This window comes from Protopterus annectens, chromosome 15.part0, assembly GCF_019279795.1.
Source record: "Protopterus annectens isolate FY-2018-M chromosome 15.part0, PAN1.0, whole genome shotgun sequence".
Classification (NCBI taxonomy): Eukaryota; Metazoa; Chordata; order Ceratodontiformes; family Protopteridae; genus Protopterus; species Protopterus annectens.
In genome coordinates, this window is record NC_056749.1 from 196,232,351 (window position 1) to 196,252,941 (window position 20,591).

The 20,591-nt window shown below is 45.0% G+C and overlaps 1 protein-coding gene across 2 annotated transcripts in view; it reads right to left on the reverse strand.

Annotated features, from left to right (window-relative positions):
- ABCB7 (ATP binding cassette subfamily B member 7) overlaps window positions 1-20,591 on the reverse strand; it is a 1,517,597-nt gene that overhangs the window by 1,361,714 nt on the left and 135,292 nt on the right. The window lies entirely within an intron of this gene.

Genomic DNA, 20,591 nt, shown 5'->3' on the forward strand with positions numbered 1-20,591 from the left:
GAAAAAGCCAGCTGTTGCTCTGAAAACAACATCCAGTTTGTAATGCTTAGTAAGGTGATGTAGAGAAGTCCAGCTAGCTGCTTCAAGGATGGAAATAGCATCCAATTCTTTGAAAAAAGCACCAGAGGAAGCCACAGTCCTGGCTGAATAAGCCTTTAAAGAAGCAGAAAGACATTTCCCATGAATGGAATACCAAAAAGCAATGGCCTTGGAGATCCAAGAAGAAATGGTTTGCTCAGAAACAGTAAACCTAAAGCTCTATGATGAAAACAAATAAAAAGCTGCTCCCACTTGTGAATGGCTTTAGTCTTATCCAAGTAATATCTGGGTTGCCTATGCAAATGGAAGGTGTGAAGAATCTTCTCACTAGCAGAATGCAGAAAAGAGAAAAAAGTGGGCAAACTAAAAGGATTCTGCACATATGAAAAACTAAAAAAGGGGAAACAGCCACAAAGGCCTGAAATTCAGACACCCTCTTAGCTGAAGTAAGGGCAAAAACAAAAAGAAGTTATGTACTCACCATAATGTTCTGTCTGTATTGTCGATTTTTCATCTCTCCTCACATATGAGTCTGGATCTGATCCACTGAATCCAACTCAGCCGTTACTAAGCTCGTCGCAACCAAAAAGCTCTTGGATACCCCCCTTACCCATAACGCATCTCTCCCGGTTACCTCAGATCTTGTTTGCTAGAATTACCACAGAAGAATGAAATAAGTTTTAATGCTAAAAGGATTTTTAAGGAGACCACTTCTGGAATATTGGAAATGACAAAAAATGACCCGGAATTCTTTTACAGTTCAACCAAAAAAAAAAGGGGGGGGGGGGTTAGAGGGAGGAATGTAAGCAGAGATGAAAAATCGACATTACAGCTGGAACGTTATGTTGAGTACGCAACTTCTTTATCTGACACTGCCAACTTTTCATGTCATCTTATCCTCACATCCTCACATGTGGGACAGAGTCCCCAGCTACCTTTACCCCGGGTTGCCTCACGGAAGGATGTTCCTCAGAACCAAACTAAAGAAGGCTCTTCCCCTGGAGAACAAATCTTACTTGTAATGAGTGATAATGATATATGATGGTTTGTCCATCTGGTTGCTGCACACACATCATCCATGGAGGCATTTGTCTGGAAGACTGCAGATGTGGCCATTGCCCTGGTTGAGTAAGCTCAAATAGATTTGAAAGGATTTATACCTTTTGAGGTGTAAAAGAAAGAAATGCAATGACAGTCTCATTTCAAAAAAGTAACTTTGGATACTGGAAGACCTTTCCTGGGGCCTGCAAAGGCAATAAACAATTGGCTTGCTTTCCAAAACTCTTTAGTCCTATGCAAAAAGAAACGTAACGGTCTATGAACATTTAACAAATGTAAAGCATATTCACCCTTCTTGCTGAAATTAGGGAAGAAAACAGGCAAATGCATGGTCTGATTAATATGCATTTGTGAAATGACTTAGGGCAGAAAGGAGGGGTTAGTATGCAAAGAAAAGTACAGTTTTGTACCTACCATAAATGTAGATGTTCGAGTGTATACACTGCTGCAGTCATTACACTTGGGTTATCCTGCCGTCAGGCGGTTCCCCAGCCGGCCTGAGTTCCAAAGTCTTGGTCTGGCGTCGGTTGCTGTCGCCTCCACCCTGACATCAGTGCGACAGGGGTATACAAGATGCAGCAGACGCCATTTTCTTCAGTTTTTCTTGCCCCAGATGTCAGGTGCCTCTAAATAGGTAGGCAATTCCAATTGCTAATAAAACATACATAAGAAAAGCAAAAAACAACTTACAGCTACCAGCAAATACTCCCCATAGGTAGTAAGGGTAGAAGACATAGGTACGTACCAGCCAGTAAGAGGGGAAGGAGGGAGGGTAACCTGGACTGCAGCAGTATACACTCGAACATCTACATTTATGATAGGTACAAAACTGTACTATGTTCATCGTGTTACACTGCTGCAGTCATTACACTTGGGTAGAATCCCAAAGCTGAGGTAGGTTGGCTCGTTCTATAAGCTATTAGGGGTGGCTATAAGGCCCTGCAGTACTGCAGTGGCGAAGCCAGCTCTGGATTTAGAGTATAGTGGCAGATGGTAATGCTTGGTGAAGGTATGTACAGAACTCCAAGTTGTTGCTTCCAAAATATCCTTGGTAGGTACTCCCCTGAGGTAGGCAGTTGAAGTGGCTGTTGCCCTGGTGGAGTGAGATCTAATGCTGCTAGGTACAGGTTTTCCATGGTATGTGTAGCAGAAACGTATACAATGTCCTATCCATTTTGAAATGGTCTGTTTTGAAATGGCTTTTCCCTGTGCTCCTGCAGCATATGCTACCAATAATTGCTCAAATTTTCTGAAAGCTTTGGTTTTGTCCAAGTAGAAGCGTAACTGCCTGTGAATGTCCAAAGAGTGCAGTAGTCTCTCCCCTTTATTCTGTGGTTTAGGATAAAAAGTTGGCAGGTGAATAGTTTGGTTTAGAGCCACACTGGATACCACCTTTGGCATAAACGTAGGGTTAGTTCTTAAAGACACCCTGTCCTGGTGGAAAATGAGGAAAGGTTCCACTGCCATTAGTGCCTGTAATTCTGAAACTCTTCGTGCTGATGTTATTGCCAGGAGCAGAGCAGTTTTCCAAGAGATATATTTTAATTCTGCTGTGTTAGCTGGCTCAAAAGGCGTGGATCTTGAAGGATGAGAAGGAGAGGCCTTTGTCCAGCATCTCAGTTAAGTACTGTAGTATCTGAGGAATGTTTGGGACAAGAAGGTCAAGGCTGTGAGCTTGGTTCCAGGAACAGAATCTCTTTCATTTATCCGAATATGCTTTCCTGGTACTAGGCCTTCTGGCCTCCAGAATGACATCCATAACAGCTTTGGAGAGAGGCATTGCTTGCTTGACTAAGGAATCTTCCATGCAGCTAGGTTTAAAGGTCTTTAGCTGGCTGTGTAGTATTTGATTGTTATGCTGAGTCAGCAGATGTGGGATTTGAGGCAAAATCCAGGGTGGTTCTCGTGCTAAGCTCCTTAAGATTGGGTACCAGTGCTGGCGTGGCCAGTCTGGTGCAATCAGGATCATCTTTGGATCTTCTTGCCTGGCTTTTATGAGTACCCTTGGCAGGAGAGGTAGTGGTGGGAAAGCTTATACTTGTAGGTTCTCCCAGCTGAATGAGAGGGCATCCACTTTCCATGCTTGTGGATGGTAACTCCTTGTGCAGATTTTTTGTAGCTGGCAGTTTATTGGGGATGCAAACAGATCTATGTCCGGGCTCCACCATTTCTGTGTTATAATTCTGAATATTTGTGGATTCAATTCCCATTTGTGGGGATCCATGATGTTTCTGCTTAAGTCATCTGCCAGTGTGTTTTTCTCTCCTGGCAAGAACTGTGCTTGCAGATGAAGGTTTATAGCTGTGTTCCACAAGGTCATGGCTTGTCTGCATAGGGGGAAGGAGTGAGTGCCCCCTTGCTTGTTTATGTACCACATAACTGTGGTGTTGTCTGTCTTTAGCAGTAGTTGTCCTGGATGCAGCAGGTCCTTGAAAGCTATAAGGGCATTTTGTACAGCTAGCATCTCTTTTTGATTGATGTGAAGATGCCTTTGTTCTGCAGGCCACGTGCCTTGAATACATTTGCCTGCCATGTGTGCTCCCCAGGCATAATCCGATGCATCTGTTGTCAGTGTTTGCCTGGCTGTGGGTTGTGTAAAAGGCTGTCCCTTGTTGAGGTGATAAGCTTGAGCCCACCAATGAAACTCCTGTTGAACGCAAGGGATTAGGGGTATAACTGTTTCCAAACTTTGACAGTGTTGAGATCATACATTCTTTAGGTACCATTGTAGTTTCCTCAAATGCAGTCTGACATATGGAATTAGTAGTATGCAGGATGCCATGTAACCAAAGGCCTGCAGAATTTTTCTTGCAGGGAGTTGGGTCTTTGTTGCCATCAATTGAAGTATTGAGTCAGTTGTCCTTGCTTGTCTGACGTGAGATAAGCCACCTGGGCCGTTGTGTTCAAGCTGGCACCCAGGAATATAATCTCTTGTGAGGGCACTAGTTTTGATTTCTTTTCGTTTACTGTGTACCCCAGGCAACTTAACTTTTTTACAAACGCCAGATGCTTTAGAAGAATGTCCTTGCTCTCTGCTTGAATCAGGCAGTCGTCCAGGCACGGATAAATTTGAATTCCTTTCTGTCTGCAAAATGCAATTACTGGTGCCAGGCACTATGTGAAGACGCTGGGCGCAGTAGATAAGCCAAAGGGCAGTGCAGAGAATTGGTAGTGCATTGAACCAGCTATGAATCTGAGGTATCTTCTGCAGTTTTGTCTGATAGGGACATGCAGGTATGCCTCCTTTAGGTCCAAAGTCACGAGCCAAGCTTTCTTGCCCAGCATGGGAAGAAGCTGCTATAGTGTCAACATTTTGAATTTCGGAACATCCAGGTAAGTGTTTAGAGATGAAAGATCCAGAATGGGCCTCCAGGCTTTGTCCTTTCTGGGTACCAGAAAGAGTCTTGAGAAAAATCCTTGTCCTTGCTCCTGTGATGGTACCTTTTGAATAGCTCTCATATATCCATGAGTGCTGTAATTTGTTTTTGAGCCTCTGCCCATTGATTTGGTGGCAGATTTGGCATTCCTTTTAACCTTGGCAGAGTGTGAAAGTGGAACCTGTAACCTTGAAATACAATGTTGAGAACCCATTTGTCTTTGGTGATCATTTGCCAATTGTGGTAGAGGAGTGCCAGTTTTCCTCCCAAGGGGCCTGCCAAGAGGGATTTGTTTGGCAGCTGTAGTGGGAAGTCATTGGAGCTGCTTTTTATATGGTTGGGGCCTGTCTTCCCATTCTTTCTGGCCTGATGCAACCCATTGTCGAGGCCTGTAAGGACCTTGTGTTTGACCTCTACCTCTTGGACATCTGTATCTTCCCCTTTGAGGTCTGTCTAATTGGAAAGAACCAATTCTTAGTTGGCCAGTTTCTGCTAAATCTAGGAGGCTGAACCTGTAAGAAATCCTTCACCATTTGCATAGATTTTGCCTTATCCTCCATTTTCTTTAATACCTCTTCTGCCTTAACTCCAAATAACACATCCTGCTGCAAAGGTGCATCCAATAAATTTTGCTTTAACATGATTTGGTAACGTATGTTATTTTAACCAAGCATGTCTTCTAATGACAGAGCCTGTAACTGCTGCTCTGCAGGAGACCTCTACAGAATCAAAACCACATTACAAAGTATGCTTTCCCACTTGTTCAGCTGCATGCAATAAATCCTGCATTTCTTTAAAATTAGGAGGATCTGATTCTGGAAGCATTTTTTTGTTTTAACTGAGACAGTAAAAATTGCTGATATTTTAGCATGTGAAACTGGCAATTTAAGGCTCTCATTGCTAAAGTTGCAGACGTATATACTTTCTTTCCCCATCTGTCTAATGCTCTGGAATCTCTGTCAGAGGGAACTGGATTCTTGGCTGATGAGGCCTTAACTCCTTTGGGTCCCTGAGAAATAGTTTCAGGGTCAGCTACAGGGCTTTTATACAGAAATTTATGAGTCAGGGACTCTGTAGTATCGGTCACGTTTAACAGGGGCTGGAGGTAAGAAATCAGGATTTAAACTGGATTCAGTATACACATCATCCACAATATCTAACACTGGCAGAATAGCAAGGGGTCTGTGTTGAGGTAATAAAAGGAAGTCTCCGAGCCTTTTCTTGGATTCTGAGTAATCCTGGCCTTCCCAGTGGAAATGCTCCCTCATGGTATGTAGGGTTTCCCCAAAGGAGTAGTCCTCAGGCGGTGAGGCTGATGGAATTGATTTCTCAGTATCAGAATCCTCATAAGGGGGTAAAGAGTATCCTAGGTCTGAGGATGAATCAGAAGAGATGGACACCCGGTCGGATGAGTCATAGTCTGCATCCTGTCTAGGCCTTTTATCAGGAGGGGGATGGGACCCCCTGATCAGAGTGATTAGGTCTTCGGCCATTTTGAGCATTTGTTTCTTAGGCATGGAGGCCTGCCCTGGAGAATGCGGTATTTGTCTCTCTGATTTTAAAGGAGGCTTAGACTTAGCTGAGGGTTTAATGCTCAACTGAGTAGGTCTGAAGACATCCTCTTAAGCTGTGGATTGCTCAGCTACTCCGGAACCCTCTGAAAGGTTAGTCTCGGTAGGCTGCATAACTTGTGTGTCCAAAGGCCCAGCCATCTCCACGTGGGAGTCAGAGGCGGCCTGTGGTTCTACAGAAGCAGTCATCAGGGGCTGCGAAGGTGCCTCGCTGAAAACTGGAGAACCGACTGGCCTAGAAGAGGCTTCATCAGTTTTGGGCCTCGGATGCCTATCCTTGTCTTTGCACTTTTTGTGTATTCCAGTCGTCGGAAGTTCCAACTGCATGGTATAATTGAATTTTCTACCAAAATAACGTTGGGCAAAATCAAACCAACGTTTAATAGTGCGCTTGTTAAACCTAGCACAAAACCGACAACCAGTGACATTGTGGTCTGGGCCTAGGCATGGGATACAATAGGAATGGAAATCCTTATGAGGTATTTGCTTCCGACAAGAAATACAGTTATTAACTTTTAATGACATCAGTCTGAGGCAAGAAAAAGTTTCCCCAACGGGGTACTTAGCTTTCTAGAAGACTTCGGTTCTGGATTCGGAATGAAAATCTCAGGAGTCGGCCGACCGGCACTTGCACACTGCTTTTGCTTCGGGCACCGCGCAGCAAGAAAGACTGAAGAAAATGGCGTCGGCTGCATCTTATATACCCCTGTCGCACTGACGTCAGGGAGGAGGCGACAGCAACAGACGCCGGACCAAGACTTTGGAACTCAGGCCAGCTGGGGAACCGCCTGACAGCAGGATAACCCAAGTGTAATGACTGCAAGTGTAACACGATGAACACCTCTGTCCTTATGAAAACTCAAATACTGAGGCTGGGAATACAGTGCCTGAATTTCTTATATCCGTCTCACAGACGGCCAACAAAAAGATAGTTTTCCCAGATAGGAACTTAATATCACAAGTGGCTGCAGGTTCGAAAGGCAGTTGAACAATCAGATGTAGTACCAAATTAAGGTCCCAACGGGGAGAAGGATCCTTATGGGGAGGCCTTAACAACAGGGGCTCTTTTAAGAAAGCTTTGCAAAAAGTTTGTGGGAAACGAGAGACAAGTTGTCTATCCCAATGTGAAAATTGGGGATGGCCGCTAATTGTACCTTAATAGAAACAGCTGCTCCATTACTGAACAGGTGGGCTAAAAATTCTACAACAGAGTGAAGAGGCGCCATGAGGGGATCCACATTCTGTTGAGACAAAATTACAAACCACTTCCATTTATTCCTATACAGTTTTTGAATGGATTACTTATAGAAGGATATCAAAATATGACGGACCAGCAAGGAGTGCATTGGTAGCCTGCCAAAATCGACAAACTGGAGGAACCAAACCATCAGCTTGAGGTTGTGAAGGTTGGGATGAAGCATTCCTGTCAGATGTGACAGTAGATCAGGAAAGGTTCCAGAATCCAGGGTTCCTTCTGTAGATGAGGCCAGAGGAAAAGAAACCAGATTTCTCAAGGCCAATACTGGGCAATGAGGATTACTGTTCTCTTCAACCTGTTGGCTTTCTAAAGGAATTTGGGAATCAAGGGAATGGGGGGAACATACAAAAGACCAGGAGGTCAATCGAGTATTAGAGCATATCTCGGGGACTCTCCTGCTGGGGGGATTAGGGTGAAGTAGTTGCTGCATTTGCTGTTTAGGAAAGAGGCAAAGATATCACAGCAAGGCTGTCTCCATGTGCGGAAAATGTTCTCCACTACCTTGCAGTAGAGGGATCACTCGTGAGGCATGAGAATGGCTCTGCTCAACTTGTCAGCTATAACACTGGACTTTCCTGGAACGTGCGCTGAACTTGTCAGCTATAACACTGGACTTTCCTGGAATGTGCGCTGCTGTAAGAAAGCGGTTGGATGAGATAGCCCATTGCCACACTCTAAGCACTTCTCAACACAGAGGGTATGATCTGGTTCCTCCTGGCTTGGTTTATGTACCAGACCACCGACATGCTGTCTGACTGGATCGCTACCCTTCTTAGAGGAAGGGCAGTCTGAAATGCCTGTAACACTAGAAGCACTTCCCTCATCTCCAGTAGGTTTATATGGAGTTTGGCCTCATCTGTAGACCAGGTTCCTTAGACAGTCTTCCCCAGAAATTGCCCTACCCCAATCTGGGAAGCATCCATTGTCACCGTAGCCTGTGGCTGAGGGGGAATTAACAATCGACCTTGTGTCAACTTTTCTGACCGAATCCACCATGAAAGATTCCTTTTGCATATGTCTGTTATAAGAATTTGGTGAAACACTTGTTGGTGGATAAATGACCATTGAGCAGTTAGAAGTCATTGCAGTATCCGCATGTGAAATCTGACTAACGGAATCAACACTATCACAACAGCCAATGATCCTAAGGCCTGTAGAACATGGCGGGCGGCTACCTTCTTGTTTCTAATTAATCTGTATGTTTGTCGTCTGACTGTTAACACTCTGGAGGAAGGAAGTTTTGCAATCTTGAGTGGTATCTAGTAGTGTTCCTATGAACTCTAGTGTTTGAGAAGGTTCCAGATGTTATTTTTGGTAATTTAGGGTTATGCCTAGCTCAGTACAGATTTAAAAAACAAGAGTCTCTTGTGAGGATAAGTAGATGCCTGGTTGGGACGGATATGAGCCAGTCGTCTAAATAAGGAAACACCCAGAATCCCTGTCATCTCAGGTGAGTCGCAACCACAGCCATGCATTTGGTGAACACCCTGGGGACCTTAGTAAGACCAAAGGGCAGTGCTAAGAACTGGTAATAACTGGCTCCCACCGGGAAGTGTAGATATCCCCTGGAGCATCTGTCATTTGTATATGGCAGTACGCATCCTGAACATCTTTAGAGCACATCCAATCATCCTGTTCAAGAAAATAAAATTATTGACTGCACCATGACCATCTGGAACTTGCAATGTCAGACTGACTTGTTCAATCTGCTGAAGTCCAGGATTGTTCTCCAGTCCCCTGTTTTCTTTGGAATCAAAAAGAACCTTGAGTAAGTTCCATATCCCCTCTGATCTCAGTGGACCTCTTGGATGATTCTTTTTTTTTCTAGCAGTCTTTGGATTTGAATGACTGCCTGATCCCTTTGACTGGGTGGAATGTCTGGGATTTTAAGGTTAGGATGGGGGTTGTTTTGAAAAGGGAATTTGGTAAACCCTGGATATTATTCTCTGAACCCACATATCGGAAGGTATCTTTTGCCAGGATCTCCAGTGCAGGGATAGTTGACCCTCGATTGCCTCCAGAGGTGGACAATCAAGCCTCCTTTCAGAAGCGTTGAAAGGGTTTCCTGAAGAAAGACTCCTAGGATCCTTGTTTCTGCGGACCTCCTCTGTTACTAGGGAGGAGTCTTCCATTGCTGCTCCCCCCTCTGCCTCTGGGGGAAAACTCTCCACGTGTGTCTTGATAGGACCCTTGATACTTCTTGAACCACATTTTTCGCTGTTTATTTGACATTTAGAATAAGTTCACTGAGGAGCCAAAAAATGTATGCCAAAGGCAGAGTCTCTCACCTTCCTTCTCACACTTGGATAGCGTACCTTTGGGACCAAAAAGTGAAGTGCCATCAAATAGTGCATTGAAGAACAAAGACTTGAAAGGCTCCACAAAATTGCACAGGTGCAACCAAGCTTGCCTCCTCATAGAGATGCCGGAACCCGCAGCTCTACTCGTTCATTCAGCTGCATAAACAATGAGCCTCATGGAAGAGTTAGCTACAGAATGTAGGGTGGGTAACTGGGAAGCTACCTTCTCTCTCCCTCAAGTACTTCCCCCAAGGATATCTGACAGCTCCTTGATCAGATCCTTTGCAACCTGGTGAAATGAGAAAGATAATTCAGTGATTGCAAGGCAAAGTTCGCTGAAGAAAACACTCACTTCCTGCATCTATCCATCGTCCTAGAATCCTTATTAGGAGGATGGATAGTTGAACTCTCCTCAGAAAGTTCCCCTCTTGGTCGATTCTGCCACAACCATGGCATCTACTGCAACCTCTTTCATACAGAAGGCTTTGTCAGACAGGGTGGTGATTATTTTACTTGGTCTCCGGGGAACATGTTCAATGTAATCCGGATTTTCTCGTGGGGTTCCTATCGCGTGATCGAAAATTGTAAACGGCGAATGCGTACTGAGTAAACCCGATTGGTCAAAAATGTCGCATGCGCAACACGGAAATCACCGTAGGGAATATTTTCACTTTACTTCAAAGCAGTGCAATCTCGGAGCAGGAATATTTAAGCAGAGAGGGTGTGAGGGTGCAGGGGGGCTTGCACCCCTGCCTAGAGAGATTAGCCAAGTGTAGTTTTTTATTTTTTTTATTATATTTTCAAAATTTCAAACATCGCTCATATGGTGTTCAATGTTTGAAACTTTCGAAAATATAATACAGACCCTTTCCCGTGCCCATGGAGAGATCAAACCTAAGAGCTCATCAGTGGGCGGAGTCACCCAGGAGGTTGATAGGTGGGAACCAAAGGCCACCAGGTACACTGACTCCTCAGGTGAAGGATTACTGGACTGCCAGCCACCTCTCTGTTTCAGGATTTCCAGAATCTCCCCAAAGGAAACATCCTGAGGAGGTGACCATGAGGACCTTTCTCCCTCATCGAGGTCAGGGTCTTCCATGGCAGACTCCCCTGTGGAGTCCAAATGCTTCCTCTTTCCAAGTCTCTTCCTAGGGACCTCCTGAGTGGGGTAGTCTGGGGAGGTATCGAAGAGGCAGGGGTACCTGGTTAGATATCCGGCGCCGGAGGTCCCACTGTCCCTGTGTAACATTCTGGTCAGTACAGAAATGCAAGGTACCTTGATGGGACTGAGGATCTGAGAGGGTAGGTAACCCTCTAGATGCAGCTGCAGCTAAAGCCCTCTCCACAGCCCCAAAGGCTGACTACTCCTTAATGGAAAAGGACTACGGCTCTGACAAGCCTTGCTTTCGGGATGGTGTCCCTTCCAGTCCAGAAGACAGCTCACCAGGGTTAAAAGCCACAGCAGAGCTCACCTGGGAATCAAGTGCACTCGAGGTTCACCACTGCTTCAGGACCACTCCGGCTTTGAAAAGGCAGAAGAGCTCCAAGCAAAGGTAAAGGTCTGATCCAAGAAACAGAACATCTTCGGATCAGAGCTGAAAGGCACTGGGCATATCAGATCCAATTACTCTGAACCTTGTCCTGAAATCAGAGGCAGAGGAAGAGGGGGAGTAGATGGTTAGACAAACCTGGCACCTCAAGGTTAAAGGCCAAGGGGGCTTAGTGATGCCCTGCACCCACAAAATCTTCTGCACCATCCGTTCCACATCTTGAGGCTCCTGGCTAAATGGGAAGAGAATGCTGATGGGAACCTTGGTCTAGATAAGAAGAGAGATGGCACCCTCGATGGAACCGGATCAAATGGCAGGGAGTACCAAGTCCTTGGAAGTATCAATATAGGTTTGAAAGGACTTGTTGTCAAATCTGATATCAACAGATCCAATCGATCCTTATTGGATAGAATCAGAGCCGAAGTCGGATCCAACCCAGGAGTGATCGGCGCTGAAGGCTCCAACCAAGTCACCAACTCCACAGACATGGGAGATTTTGACGTTTTAACTTTTGCCTCAGAAGGGTCCAGCAGAGCCGAAGAAGGCCTCTTCTTTTTGGTCACTGGATTTTCAGGAAAGTGATAAAGCAGGGCTCGAATGAGAAGATTTAGTTTTGGTGGAAGATCCCGATTTTGCCAGACTGCCAGAAATAGCCTCCTCAAAAGCAGATAGCAGCATGAGCCTCAATATGAGCTTATTTTTCTCTTAACCAAAGCTCAGTGGTTGAAAGAATGGTAGACTGCACAATCTTCTTGTAAATAAAGGGGCCCAAGACAATAAACACACAGGGACTGACTTACTAAAGGGAATATTATGACCACTCTTTACACATTTTTTAAATCCTTCAGGTTTTTCTTGTTTCTCTACCATGATGTAAAGAATATAGACTGAGAAACCACTCACACTGACACACGCACACTTAAGAGCAAAACAGGGAAAAAAAGGAAAGCTTTTTCTTAAGCAGATATAGACAGAAGAACTACTACCAAAAGTACTTAAAGAAAGTTCCCGATTACATGATCAAAACCTTAGGTTATCGAACACCTAAAGGTCGATCACAAAATGTCGTAGTCTGAAAATTGCGAACGGCCATTTCCACACAGAGAAATGAGTTGTTTGGCTGTTACGTGGATTTTGTTCTTTCTCCACTGCAGAGCGATCTCAGAGTTGGTATATTTAGTTGGGGGGGGGGGGGGCACAGCCCTCCACTTTATTTCGGTTTAGAACTTTTTTTTTTTTTTTGGCCAACAGCATTGTTTCCCTGTGTGGAAACGGCCATTTTCGATCTTGAGGTTTTGATATTTTGTAATCAACCTTCACGTGTTCGATAACCTAAGGTTTCGATCATGTAATATAGACCAGTTAAAGAAATAACTTAAAGGTAGAAGGGAAGTAAAGTACAGTTTTGTACCTACCATAAATGTAGATGTTCGAGTGCTAATACAGCTGCAGTCATAACAGATGGGTTCTCCTGCCGTCAGGCGGGTCCTCGGTCGGCCAAATTCCAAAGTCTAGGTCCGGTGTCGGTCGTCGTCGCTTCTTCCCTGACGTCAGTGCGACAGGGGTATAAAGGAACCAGCAGACGCCATTTTCTTCAGTTTTTCTTGCCCCAGATGTCAGGTGCCCCCAGAAGGAAGGCAATACATAAATTTGTGTGATAATGCAGTGCAATATAATAAAAATACAGTAGTTACAAGCAAATACATCATAAATGAAAACCCCAATCAGGTTGTAAGAGGATGTGTTAGCCTATAGGCCTGTCCCAAGAGGGGAAGGAGGGAGGGAAACCTGGACTGCAGCTGTATTAGCACTCTAACATCTACATTTATGGTAGGTACAAAACTGTACTATGTTCATCGTGCATACAGCTGCAGTCATAACAGATGGGTAGAATCCCAAAGCTAAGAAAGGGGTGGTAGGCACTAGGTGGAACTAGGAGGAGCCAAAATGCCCTGCAAGACTGCAGTGGCAAAGCCTGCTCTAGATTTGGAGTATAATGGTAGGTTGTAGTGCTTGGAGAAGGTATGCACAGAACTCCAAGTGGCTGCTTCCAAAATATCCTTGGTAGGAATTCCTCTGAGGAAGGCTGTAGAGGTGGCTGTGGCCCTGGTGGAATGAGTTCTAATGCCTGTAGGAACAGTTTTGCCATGAAAGGAATAGCAAAAGCGTATGCAGTGGGCTATCCATTTTGAGATTGTCTGTTTGGAAATTGGCTTCCCTTGAGCTCCTACCGCATAGGCCACAAAGAGCTGTTCTGATTTTCTGAAAGGCTTTGTTCTGTCCAAATAATAACGCAGTTGTCTGTGGATGTCCAAGGAATGTAGTAATCTCTCCCTTTTGTTTTGAAAATTAGGATAAAAAGTAGGTAAATGTATGGCCTGATTTAAAGCTACCCTGGATACCACTATAGGCATAAAGGACGGGTTAGTTCGTAAGGAAACTCTGTCCTGATGGAAGATGATAAAAGGCTGGACAGCCATGAGAGCCTGTAGTTCTGAAACTCTACGAGCTGAGGTGATAGCCAGAAGGAAAGCTGTTTTCCAGGACAAATATTGCAAATCTGATGATGCAGCTGGCTCAAAGGGAGGCAAGGTCAGTTTTTCCAGAATGAAATTAAGATCCCAAGCAGGTATTGGTCGTTTCCTTGGAGGTCTTAAATTCTTAGCCCCTCTGAGGAACTGTCTTAAGAGAGGGTGAGAGAATAAGGGTGGATCAGTGTTGTATTCTGCAGAAATGGCTGAGGCATGAATTTTGATGGAGGAGAACGAAAGTCCACTGCTTAGCAGTTCAGCCAAATATTGTAGTATCTGAGGTAAATCCAGTTTTCCAGGATCCTGGCCCTTTTTCTCATTCCAGACACAAAAACATTTCCATTTTGCGGAGTAAGCTTTTCTAGTAGATGGCCTTCTGGCCTCCAAAATGACATCCTGCACCTCCTTGGAGAGTAGGGCCTGTTGTGATGCTAAGGAATCTTCCATGCGGCTAGATTGAGTGTTTTTAGCTGGCTGTGAAGAGTTTTGAAACTGTGCCGAGTCAGAAGAAGAGGCATTAGAGGCAGGGTCCATGGTGGGGAATATGTCAGGCTCCTCAGGAGTGGGTACCAGTGTTGCCTTGGCCAGTCCGGAGCAATGAGAATCATCTTTGGTCTGTCTGCTTTGGTCTTTAATAGAACTTTGGGCAGCAAAGGAAGTAGAGGGAAGGCATAAACTGTCATTGATGTCCAACTGAAAGAGAGCGTCCACTCTCCAGGCCTTTGGATGGAAGATCCTTGAGCAGAATTTTGTCAATTGATGATTCTTGTGGGAGGCAAAGAGATCTATGTCTGGCCTTCCCCATTCTTGGATTATTTCTGTATAAACTTTTGGATGCAATTTCCATTCGTGCGGATCTGTCATATTCCTGCTTAGGTTGTCTGCCAGCGTGTTTTCTTTGCCTGGCAAGTACTGTGCTTGTAGTTCCATTTGTAAGTCCATGGCCATGTTCCAAAGTGACATGGCCAGTCTGCATAGGGGGTAAGAATGTGTTCCTCCCTGTTTATGTACCACATAACTGTGGTGTTGTCCGTTCTTATCAATAGTTGACCTGGTTGTAGGAGGTCCTTGAAAGCTATAATAGCATTTATTACTGCTAGCATTTCTTTTTGATTGATGTGAAGGTGCTTTTCTTTTTGGGACCATTTGCCCTGAATGCACCGATCTGTCATGTGCGCCCCCCAGGCGTAGTCCAAGGAGTCTGTTGTGATGACTTCATTTGCTTGAGGCTTGCTGAATGGAAGACCTGTGTTTGTTTGACATGCTTGAGCCCACCACAGAAATTCCTTTTGCAGACATGGAATTAGTGGTATTATTGTTTCCAAACTGTGGCTGTGTTGAGACCATATATGTTTTTCAGGTACCATTGTAGTTTCCTCATATGCAGCTTTGCACATGGGATTAGTAAGATGCAAGATGCCATGAATCCCAGAGCCTGCAAGATTTTCCTTGCAGTCAGCCTGGTGCAATTTGCTAGTGTTCCGAAGTATTGAATTAGTTGCCCCTGCTTCTATGGCGTGAGGTAGGCCATCTGGGTGTTTGTGTCCAAATTGGCACCCAGGAAAATTATCTTCCGAGAGGGTATTAGCCTTGATTTCTTTTTGTTGACTGTGTATCCCAGAGAGTTCAATAACATTATTACATAAGCCATAAGCCAGATGTTTCAGAAGAATGTGCTTGCTGTCCGCTTGGATCAGGCAGTCGTCCAAATAGGGGTATATTTGTATCCCTTGAAGTCTGCAGTAGGCAATTACTGATGCCAGGCATTTCGTGAATACTCTGGGCACAGTAGATAAGCCAAAGGGCAATGCAGAGAATTGATAATGGGTTGAACCTGCAAGAAATCTGAGGTACCTTCTGCAATTTTGTCTGATTGGGACATGCAGGTATGCCTCCTTGAGGTCCAATGTTACCAGCCGAGACTCCTTGCCCAGCATGGGAAGAAGTTGCTGTAGAGGGAGCATCTTGAATTTTGGTGCAGTAGAAATGTGTTTAGGATGGATAGATCCAAAATAGGTCTCCAATCTTTTCCCTTCCTTGGCACCAGAAATAGCCTGGAATAAAAACCTTGACCTTGTTCGTGCGTAGGTACCTCTTGAATAGCTTTCATGTTTATGAGATCTGTAATTTGCCTTTGTGCCTCTGCCCTTTGATTGTGTGGCAGGTTTGGCATGCCTCTCATTTTGGAAGGGTGTGAAAATGGAATTTGTAGCCTCTGTTTATAATGTCCAGGATCCATTTGTCCTTTGTGACAATATGCCAATTTTTTGAAAATAATGCCAGCTTTCCTCCTAAGGGGACTGCCATTTGAGACCTGGTTGGCATGCAAAGGGGAAAGTCATTGGGTTTGCTTTCTGAAAGATTGCGAGTTGTCCTCACCACCTCTTTGTGTAGGAGCTTGCCATTGTCTGCCTCTATACGATCCTTGGGATTGTCCTCTGCCCCTCGGGCGCCTGTATCTGCCTCTTTGGGGTCTGTCTGTGGCATGAAAGGACCAATTTTTGGAAGGCCAATTTCTACTAAAACGTGGGGGTTGAACCTGCAGAAATTCTTTCACAGTTTGCATTGATTTAGCCTTTTCCTCCATTTTCCTTAATACCTCCTCAGCATTAGCACCAAATAGTACATCCTTTTGAAGAGGGGAGTCTAGTAATTTAGCTTTGACATGATCAGGCAAGGCTTGTTCCTTGAGCCAGGCATGCCTACGTATGACTGATCCTGTAACAGCAGCTCTACATGAGGCCTCTAGAGCATCAAAACCACATTGTAGGGTATGCTTACCCACTTGTTCTGCACTATGCATCAAATCCTGCAACTCCTTCAAGCCTGGTTGTTCAGGTTGTGACATTTTACTTTTCAATTGTGATAACAAAAACTGTTGGTATTTTAGCATATGAAACTGACAGTTTAAGGCCCTCATGGATAAGGTAGCAGAGGTATATACCTTTTTTCCCCACCTTTCTAAGGATCTGGAATCTCTCTCTTGGAAGGCAATGGATTTTTGGCAGTGGAGGCCTTAACTCCCTTGAGGCCCTGTGAGATGGTTTCTGGGTCAGAAGCATGGCTTTTGTATAGAAATTGATGTGAGTCAGGAACTCTGTAGTACCTGTCAGGCTTAACTGGAGCTGGAGGTAGAGAGTCCGGGTTAAGGCAGGCCTCCGAGTAAACATCATCTAGGATGTCCAAGACAGGAGGTATAGCCAGAGGCCTGTGCTGAGGTAACGAGAAATTCCCTGAGCCTTTTCTTGGAATCTGAATAATCCTGGCCTTCCCAGTGGAAGTGTTCCCTTAAGGTATGCAAAGTTTCCCCAAATGAGTAATCCTCAGGGGGGATACAGAAGGGATGGACTCCTCCGCATCAGAGTCTTCAAAAGGGGAGTAGGAATGTTCCTGATCATCAGAGTGCTCTGAAATAATGGAGCCCTGATCAGAGGAGGGGGAATCTTCCTCCACTCTGGGCCTTCTGTCCGGTGGGGGCTGAGAACCTCTGATTAGAGTAATTAAATCCTCAGCTATTTTAAGCATCTGTTTCTTAGGCATGGGGCCTGGAGATGGGCCCTGTGTAGCTGGTCTCAGAGTGCATGGTTGCTTTAGACTTTGTGAAAGCCTTGATGGAGAAAGAAGAGGAAGGTCTGAAGACACCTTGAGTGGAGGTGGACCTGTCCACATTCTGAGTTTCAACGCCAAGAGTGGCTTCGGTATCTGTAGTCGGGGTGTGGGCCAAGGAGCCTGCGACCTCGGGCACAGGAGACACCGTCAAAGAAGTGTCGTCGGTAATCAGGGGCTGCGTAGGCGCCTCGCTGAGAACCGGGCCACGTGCAGTCGGCTTTGGCGTGGTGTCGGTAGAGGCCGCGGACCTCGTGTGTCGGTCCTTGTCCTTGCATCTTTTAGACAAAACCGGAGTCTGAGTATCCGACGACATAGTATAGTTAAATGCTTTTCCAAAATAATGCTGGGCGAACTCCGCCCGACGCTTAATAGTGCGTTTGTTGAACGTAGCACAAAAGCGACAGACCGAGACGTCGTGGTCTGGGCCTAAACAAGGAATACAGAGGGAATGGAAATCCTTATGCGGTATTTGCTTCCCACAAGAAATACAATTATTAACTTTGTCTGACATCGGTCTGAGGCAAGAAAAGTTTCAACGGGTACTTAGCTTTTAAGAAGACTTCGGTTTCCAAATTTTCATAATCTCAGGAGCTGGCCGACCGGCACTTGCGAACTGCTTCTGCTTCGGGCACCGCGCGGCAAGAAAGACTGAAGAAAATGGCGTCGGCTGGTTCCTTTATACCCCTGTCGCACTGACGTCAGGGAAGAAGCGACGACAACCGACGCCGGACCTAGACTTTGGAATTCGGCCGTCCGAGGACCCGCCTGATGGCAGGAGAACCTATCTGTTATGACTGCAGCTGTATGCACGATGAACATCATATAAAAATGCGACTACTAGCAGGAAAGGGAGAGGAAGAGAGAGAGAGAAACTAAAGTAACCTAATAAAAAATAGTGACTGTTAAAGAATGGTTTTTAAATAACAAAGGAGAGACAGAAAAAGACTAACTACAATAACAAGATACTGAAATGAGACTAGAGAAGAAAAAAAAAATTACAACAATATGGCCCGATAACCCAAGAGCTAGCTGATCAGACCACGTCTTTGCAAAGTGGCAAACAAGATCTAAGGTAACAGGGAGAGATGCACTGTGGATAAGGGAATATATCCAAGAGCTTTTTGGTTGCCACAAGCTTAGTAATGGCCAAGTCGGATCTGATGAATCGGATCTGGACCCATATATGTGAGGATGAGATGAAAAACTGACAATATCCGATCAAATGTCTTCTATGTACAACACTGCACTGCAGCTGAAGCTGCATGCTCAAAAGGAGCCAAAGTCAATTTTTCAAGAACAAAATTAAAGGTTGCAGGAAGGAGAAATAGGTTTCCTTGGAGGCCTAATAGGAATGGTGCCTTTAAGAAATTGTTGACCTCAAACCTAAAGGCAAGAGGAGAGAACAAAGGCAGACAAACCAAAACAGCTGAACGGTGAGCTTTAAATGAAGAATATGCCAACTCAGCATGGAGCAATTCACACAGAGAGCCAGAGGAATCTCCACATGAAGTGGATCCTGGTTATGAGGAAGGCATCAGAGAGAAAACCTCTTCCATTTGGACACATTGGGTTTTGTAAGAGGCCAGAAAATCCTAAGTGTGTCCTCAGAAAAAAAGGTGTCTAAAAGGAATCAAAACCCTATCACCCGCAGTGTTAGCTGATGAGAGGACAAGTGAGGATGGATAAGAGACCCCTTGTTTTGTGCAAGTAGGTCCACCTGCGAGGTAACTTGTGGCGATTGCCCTGGCTAGGTGTAGAAATAGGGGGGAACCAATGCTGTCTGGGTCAAAAGGGGGTCACTAACAAGATTTTGGGGAGGTCTTGCTCTGTCTTGAGCAAGACCTTCACAATAAGAAGAAGGGAAGAGTAAGGTATACAGTAATTTCCCCTTCCAAGAAAGACAGGGCATCCACCTCCCAGGCCAGAGGACTTGGAAGTCTGGTGCAAAAAAGAGGAAGATGACTGTTCAGAGGGAGGCAAAAAGATCTACCTGAGGAGTATCCCACTGGTGGACAATGTCCAAAAACACTTCTCTGTGAAGCATCCATTCATGAGTCTATGTTATGGACCTGTTCAGAGAGTCTGCCACAAGTCTGAAGGGACACCAGATACTGGACAGCCAGACCCCAAACCTGAAGAGCTAGTCTGCATAGTAGGTAGATCTTGCCCCCCCCCGCTTGCTTCTTGATACACCACATCACTGGAGTACTGTCTGTAAAGAGGTTGAGAGGCCCTGGAAGAAAAAAAAGTAAGGAAGGCCTAAAGAGCAAGAAGCACAGCTCTCATTTCCCTGATGTGGATATGGTCTACCTTCTGATGAATGGGCCAAAGGCCCTGAATCTTTAGAGGGGCAAAAGTACACCATGCCCCATGTCTGAAGCATATGAAAAAAGTTCCTGAGAGGGGACAGCAGCTGAAAAGAAAGCCCTGGGTTGAGAGACAGCTGATGAATCCACCAGTGAAGCTCTAGTTTGAGGCATGGAAGAAGAGGAACTAGAAAGTCTTAAGAATGACAATGTTGAAGCCATACTGACTTTAGGAACCACTGTAGCTTCCTCATATGGAGCCTAGCTAGAGGAAGCACAGGAATGGTGGAAGCCATGTAACCTAGAGCCCTTACCAACTCCCTGGCCATAACTAAGACCTGAGGAAGAGGGGACTGAAAAAGGCAATTAAGAGACAAAACCTTGGGTGGTGGAAGGGAAGCCAGCATAGGAATTGTCTGGATCGTGCACCCAAAAAAATCATGATCCTGAAAAGAAGTCAGAAAGTTTTTCTGAACATTTACTATAAACCCTACCCTTTGCAAGAGGCAAATAACATTGTGGAGATGTTGAATCAGGGGTCCCTAGGGAAGAAGCCTGAATGAGCAGGTTGTCCGGGTATGAAAGATTTACATCCTGGTCATCCTGCAAAAGGCAATCACAGCAGCAAGGCATTTAGTGAAGACCATTGGGGCAGTACAGAGGCCAAAGTGAAAAGCAGAAAACTAAAAATGCAATGAAGAAACAGAGAAATGCAAATATTTCCTGAAACAGGGATGAAAAGGGATGAGAAGAAAGTCATCCTTGAGAGACAAGGAAAGCCTGAGGTAGGAGAAGAGGAAACAGAGTCTGAACAGAGAGCATTTGAAAGGAATTCAATTCAGAAAGGTGTTGAGCTGAGAAAGACCCAGAATAGGCCTCCAGGTGCCCTCTTTCCTGAGAACCAAAAACATTTTGGAAAAGAAAACCTTTCCCCCTTTGAGGGGCAGAAACTGCTTATACGATGCTTTGAGACAAAATGTCCTGAAGTACA